Source organism: Hevea brasiliensis, chromosome 10 (genome assembly GCF_030052815.1).
Source record: "Hevea brasiliensis isolate MT/VB/25A 57/8 chromosome 10, ASM3005281v1, whole genome shotgun sequence".
In the NCBI taxonomy this organism is placed as follows: Eukaryota; Viridiplantae; Streptophyta; class Magnoliopsida; order Malpighiales; family Euphorbiaceae; genus Hevea; species Hevea brasiliensis.
In genome coordinates, this window is record NC_079502.1 from 70,840,841 (window position 1) to 70,846,840 (window position 6,000).

Below are 6,000 nucleotides of genomic sequence, written 5' to 3' on the forward strand. Positions count from 1 at the left end.
TCTGAGATGTAGAAAATACCGATGCCGAGGTCAGAGAGCTGGAGTCCGCGATCTCTGCCGGTGATCAATTCCATAGTCCAATGGTGCAGCTCGGCGATCACTGCATCCAAGCAAGAGAACTTCTCTCTGGACGCCTGCTCCTTCAACTCCATCACCATGGCGCCCTCTTCCCTATTCAACACGAGACGCCTGAATTAAAGGGCCTTGGTGTAGCCAACATTTAGGAAACCTCAAAGCCGTTCGGAATTTTGCTCCTTAGAATGAAGAAGCGATTCTTCCAGTTTTTCAGGGAGGAGGGCAGATCGATGAAGAGCCCACAATGTGGCTTCGCCTGGAAAAACCAGTACTCGTCATCCTTTCGACGAGTTAACCTATGCAGTTCGGCGAATACCTTAGGCGTAGGACGGAATCCCTTAGCTCAACAGAGGCCTCGAAAGGCTACTAAGATCCGCCACGAGTTCGGGTGAACTTGAGCTATGCACACTTGGAAAAATTTTAAGACTTCCTTAAAGAAGTCGTCAAGAGGGAACCGCAAACGGCTTTCAATCGTTTCTTCGTATACCATAATCATGTCGTTCTCTTCAAGAAATGATCGCCCGAGATCGCCGTGACACCGGATAAGTTCATATGAATCGCTCAATATTATTCTCTGGCCGAATGATCGCAGATCGTTTCTTGAAGGACCGATGGCAGCTCGTCCATGGGAAGATTCTCTCTCCCTGAAGAAGGCGCATGCCTTGATGACGTCACTTGTTCCCAAGCTGGGACGGAGACTCTAGGAGGTTCAGGTCGCGCCCTTGGCCAGACCACCTCTACTTCATCAGATGACCACGAGAACTGGATGGAAGGAGGACTCGCCGCTCTCTGACCTTCGACACCGCTCATTTTCAAAGGAAATAAAGAATTTAAACTAAAAGAAGGATCAAAACCCTTACCGGAGCTTGATCGGAGTCGGAAGAGCTTGAGAAAACGAGAGAATTTTGAAGTTGTTCGCGAGAAGCTGAAAATGACACAAGAGAGCAAATGGCTAACCCCCACCCCTATTTATACTCGTCCAAGCATTTAATGCTCACGGCATCCCAGGCGGTGCATCGGTCAGTGAGATCTGCCAGCTGTTTTTGACACGTCTCATGAATATTCCGGAAATTCCATAAAGAGATCGGCTAACTAGAGATCGGCAGATTAAGATAAATAAAGAATTTAAACTAAAAGAAGGATCAAAACCCTTACCGGAGCTTGATCGGAGTCGGAAGAGCTTGAGAAAACGAGAGAATTTTGAAGTTGTTCGCAAGAAGCTGAAAATGACACAAGAGAGCAGATGGCTAACCCCCACCCCTATTTATACTCGTCCAAGCATTTAATGCTCACGGCATCCCAGGCGGTGCATCGGTCAGCGAGATCTGCCAGCTGTTTTTGACACGTCTCATGAATATTTCGGAAATTCCATAAAGAGATCGGCTAACTAGAGATCGGCTGATTAAGATAAATCTTTTGAATTGCGGATCGGTTTAGGGTCATTTAAATTAAAGGTCAGATCGGATAAATACTTCAGAGATCGGAAAATAATTAATGCAATAATAATAAGATGATAATTGACAAATAAAATCTTTATTTCCAAAAGATCGGATTACATCATTTGGTCGATCTCTAGAGATCGGATTGCATTAAAATTGGACTTCATCATTTCGGTGACCTCTAGAGATCGGATTGCATTAAAATTGGACTACATCATTTCTGTGATCTCTAGAGAGCAGATTACATTGAAAATAAAATACATCATTTGGGCGATCTCAGAGACGGATAGAACATCCCATCTAAAGGACCTATGTCAAAGTCAACATTGTGACTGATCCAAAGGATGTCATCGACCGGAACCGAGCCGCTGTCGGAACACCCAATGTGGAGGAAAGCCGTTGTCGAAACACCCAATGTGGTGAGAAGCTAAATAAACTTGGAAGAGCAACCGCCAAGGGTCGGCGGAACATTAGTAGTCTTCTCGGCCGAAATCGGTTCGCCGATTATACCGGTCGAACGACTCGAGATTGGCACGATCAAGGTTCGCGATCTAGATCGGTTAATTGGTCCAGTTCTCTCACCATCATCAGATAAGGTTATCATGATTATTTGAGCACCGGGGTCGTAAATTTTCAGTCGGGGAATAAAGAGGTCCATCAGAAAGGGATCAACAGCCACAATCATGGCCGGAACTTCAGCCGGAGCAGCTAAAACTGGAAAGTAAGAAGGAAGAGAGGAAAATTGAATGAAGAAAGTCTCTTCTGTCAGGGGTATATATAGGGAAAAATCGGGCATTTATTGCTAAGCAGAAAACGAAGCGGACGCTTCGGGAATCGAGGGGAATTAATGCCTTGACAAGACCGGGCCTGGTTAAGGGAAATATTGGAATAATAGAGATCGGAAGAGGGGAGACCGGTATGAAAGATCGAAGAAGGTTCATGTTAAGAAGATCGAAAAGGAAGAGAGAGCAGAAAACAAAAAGAATAAGGCGCCTACCGCCGTCACCATAATCAGAGCTGAGGTAGTTAAAGCGTTGCAGGTAAAATCTCAACCGCATGCCCCAGAATCGCCCGCATTTCTGACATGCGTACGTCAGGATAGCGCTGTACATTCTAATCTCCACCTTTGATCTTACTTGTAAGGACGAGCTCGGAGCCCTCGGATCGAAGAAGAAAATGACAAGATCAGCGCTTTTCACTCCCAGCCCTCGGATCACCCCGGACAAGAGAATTTGGGACCGTCAGATTAGAAGAAGAAAATGACAAATATTCTAAAGAGGATCTCAGCCGTCCGTTCTGATCCTCTTTAATTCCTGAGCCTCAGATCATGTCCTTCGAAATCCTGACCCTCCATCTCCCTCAAAATAGATCCTGACCCTTCATGGGGAGCACCCGGTTCCTATAAATACCTGCATGAAAACTGTTCAAAGGGAGGACAAAAAAAAAGAAGGAAGTTACTATAGCGGAAGAACTCTGAAATTTAATTCAGATCGTCACTCTGCTTTCATAAGAAGAACTTTTCGAACCAGTTTTCTGAAGTATTTTCTTAAAAAGATTTTGAACACTGAAACTTTCCATTTTCAGCTCGCTCATCATCCCGCAGCGTTCACATTTTTCAGTTCCTTGTTATCTTTATTTTCACTTCCATCGCCCATGCTCAATCTCATTTAAACTCAGGTGTAATTCTGACTCGATTGCATTTAGTGAAGCACTCTTTGTTCCAAGGCGAACCTTAGTCTCTCGGCTATCAACTTGCAATCTTATTGCGTTTTGTGATTCTCGGTTAGTTCACTAGAATCGACTCCTTACAGGTCAGTATTCATGTTGCCATTTTATTAAGTTTAGTTCTTGTTTTACGCATTTCCATTCTTCTTTCTGTATGTATGTTATTTTCTTTAAGTTCATATCACGCTAGAAAGATATAGAGAAAGGTTGTGCTCTAGTTTATTTCCGTATCGATACCTTTGTTAATCTTTATTATTTCTGAGCATAAGTCATCTAGTTCCAAGCGATACATAAGTAATTGGATGAGATGTAGGTAATGGCAACTTAAGAGTCCTCTTGAAATAATGAAAGGTCTGAATAATAAGCCTGGAAAATGGTAAAGCTGAGTCACTAGAATGACTCAGTAGGTCATGGGTTAAGACGTCATAAGATAGAGTAAAATCAAACCTTGGATAACTAAATGGAATAGATCGGCTACCAAAAATGCTGGTAAGGCGACCATATAGGAAGGTAGGAGGATTCGGTTCGGCATCCCCTGCCCAGTCCTAAGGTACCAATAAGTTAAAGAGGTCTTGCACTTCGACAACTTTGAACGTCAGAACCCTTAGCCTTAGGTCCTCTCGATAGGTAAAATTTAGAGAGATCGGAAAGACCCTTATCTGACTGCCGTTTAAATAGAAGAGATCAGAAAGGAGTCTTTATCCAATCCTCAACTAGAATTTCAGCAAATATTTAAAAGAGATCGGAAGAGAGTTTTTATCCGGTTCTCAAGCTTAAAAATTTTGAAGAGATCGGAGGAGAGTTCTTATCCGTTTCTCAAGCTTAAAAATTTTAATAAATATTAAAGAGATCGGAGGAGAGTTCTTATCCGGTTCTCAATCTAAAATTTTAATAAATATTAAAGAGATCGGAGGAGAGTTCTTATCAGTTTCTCAAGCTTAAAAATTTTAATAAATATTAAAAGAGATCGGAGGAGAGTTCTTATCCGGTTCTCAATCTAAAATTCAAATAAATATTAAAAGAGATCGGAGGAGAGTTCTTTTCCGGTTCTCAATCTAAAATTTAAATAAATATTCAAAAGAGATTGGAGGAGAGTTCTCATCCAATTCCAAAAATTGAATTCTAATAAAATAGCCCTTCAAACAAAACTAATATACAACAGTAACTCACTAAGGTTATCTCATTTACTTATGTATCTGGGTAATCCAAACTTAGTGAAAAATTAAATATTCCTTTTTGTTAAAAGGATTAACATTTCCATTCAAGCCATCCTAACTAATTTATAAAAATACGAAGTTAAATCTACTTACACTTATTAAGGGACGAGGTGGGGTGCCTAACACCTTCCCCACCCGTTTACGGACCCCGAACTTAGAATCTCTGTTTTGAAGTGGTTTTATTTCAATTTATCTTCACAAATGGTTTTCTTTAGTTTCCCTCAAAACTAAGGTGGCGACTCCTCATTCTTTTCCACTTCGGTGAGGGTTCATTTAGGCGACCGCAAAATCCCTTGCGACAGCTTGGCGACTCCACTGGGGATGATTCGACTTGACCCCGGTCTAGAAGTCCAAGAGTAGATCTAATTTCTTAATCAAATTATAGTTAGGTGGGCTCACCCGGTAATATTTTATGTGTTAATTTTTGTTTATTCCTACTAACTGTTTTGCTTGTTTTGCTTGTTTTACTCCTTGCAGTACTCTTCGTTTGAAAAAAAGTAAAAAAAAAAGAAAAAAGAAAATAAAATCCCCCTAAATTGGGAAGAGGTAAAAATGTCCCTTCACACACTGAACACTCACACTATGTCCTCACACACTTCAGCCCTATACCCGGGCTTTCTTACCCTTTTAGGAAAGTAGGAGGGGGTCATGTAGCGGTACCCGTGGGTTCTACCACGTTAGTATCCGTGAAGGCTTCTGCTCAAATTGAAACTCGTTCTATTCACTGTGATATCCGTGGAATTTTCCCGACAATATCATGAGGATAGAATGAGGCTCTACTGTTTACAGTAGGGCCAATTTGGGAACCTGTGGCTCTTAGAAAACTAGATCCTGAGCTAAACTATCACGATAGCTAAAAGCCGTAGTAAGCTACCTTATAAGATAGAACTATCCAATTAGGTAGCACTCATCCGGTATCAAGAGTCTCCCTATCCTAAGACAAAAGGGGCATACTTACTCTTACCCTATTCTGTTTATTTTATTTTGTTCTTATTTTTAAAGGTAATCTTGAATCATATTGTTAAGAAAACCTACACATTTTCCTACTTTGATTAATGTGTAAGTACCACTCTGCCAACAATATAATACAAGATTACCTGAATTTATCCTGCTAACGAGTTTTTCCGCAGGCATCACTAAACCAAAAGTCTGTAAAAAGGATAGGCATCATTTTTATCATGACATCCTCGAGTCAGTAGGCAGAAGAAGTTCAGAATGCTAAACTTTGGTCCAAATCAGCTCATACTCCAGTACCCCCGCAAAATGATGTTTCCAAAGCACACGCTAGCTTGCTACCTTCATTGGATCTGAATAAAATTGAGGTCAGAATGAACAAATTTCGAGGGTCTATCTAACGGTTGGAGGTCGCTTCCCGATCAGGTCAAGGCACGATTTGAGAAGAAGTACGGGAGGATTGCAACCCTAATGTGAGTCAATGTCCAAATCCCGGCATTAAAGGCTATGCTGTCGGTTTGGAGTCCTAAGTACGGAGTATTCTCTTTCAATGATATTGATACAGTTCCCACTATGGAAGAATATCAGAC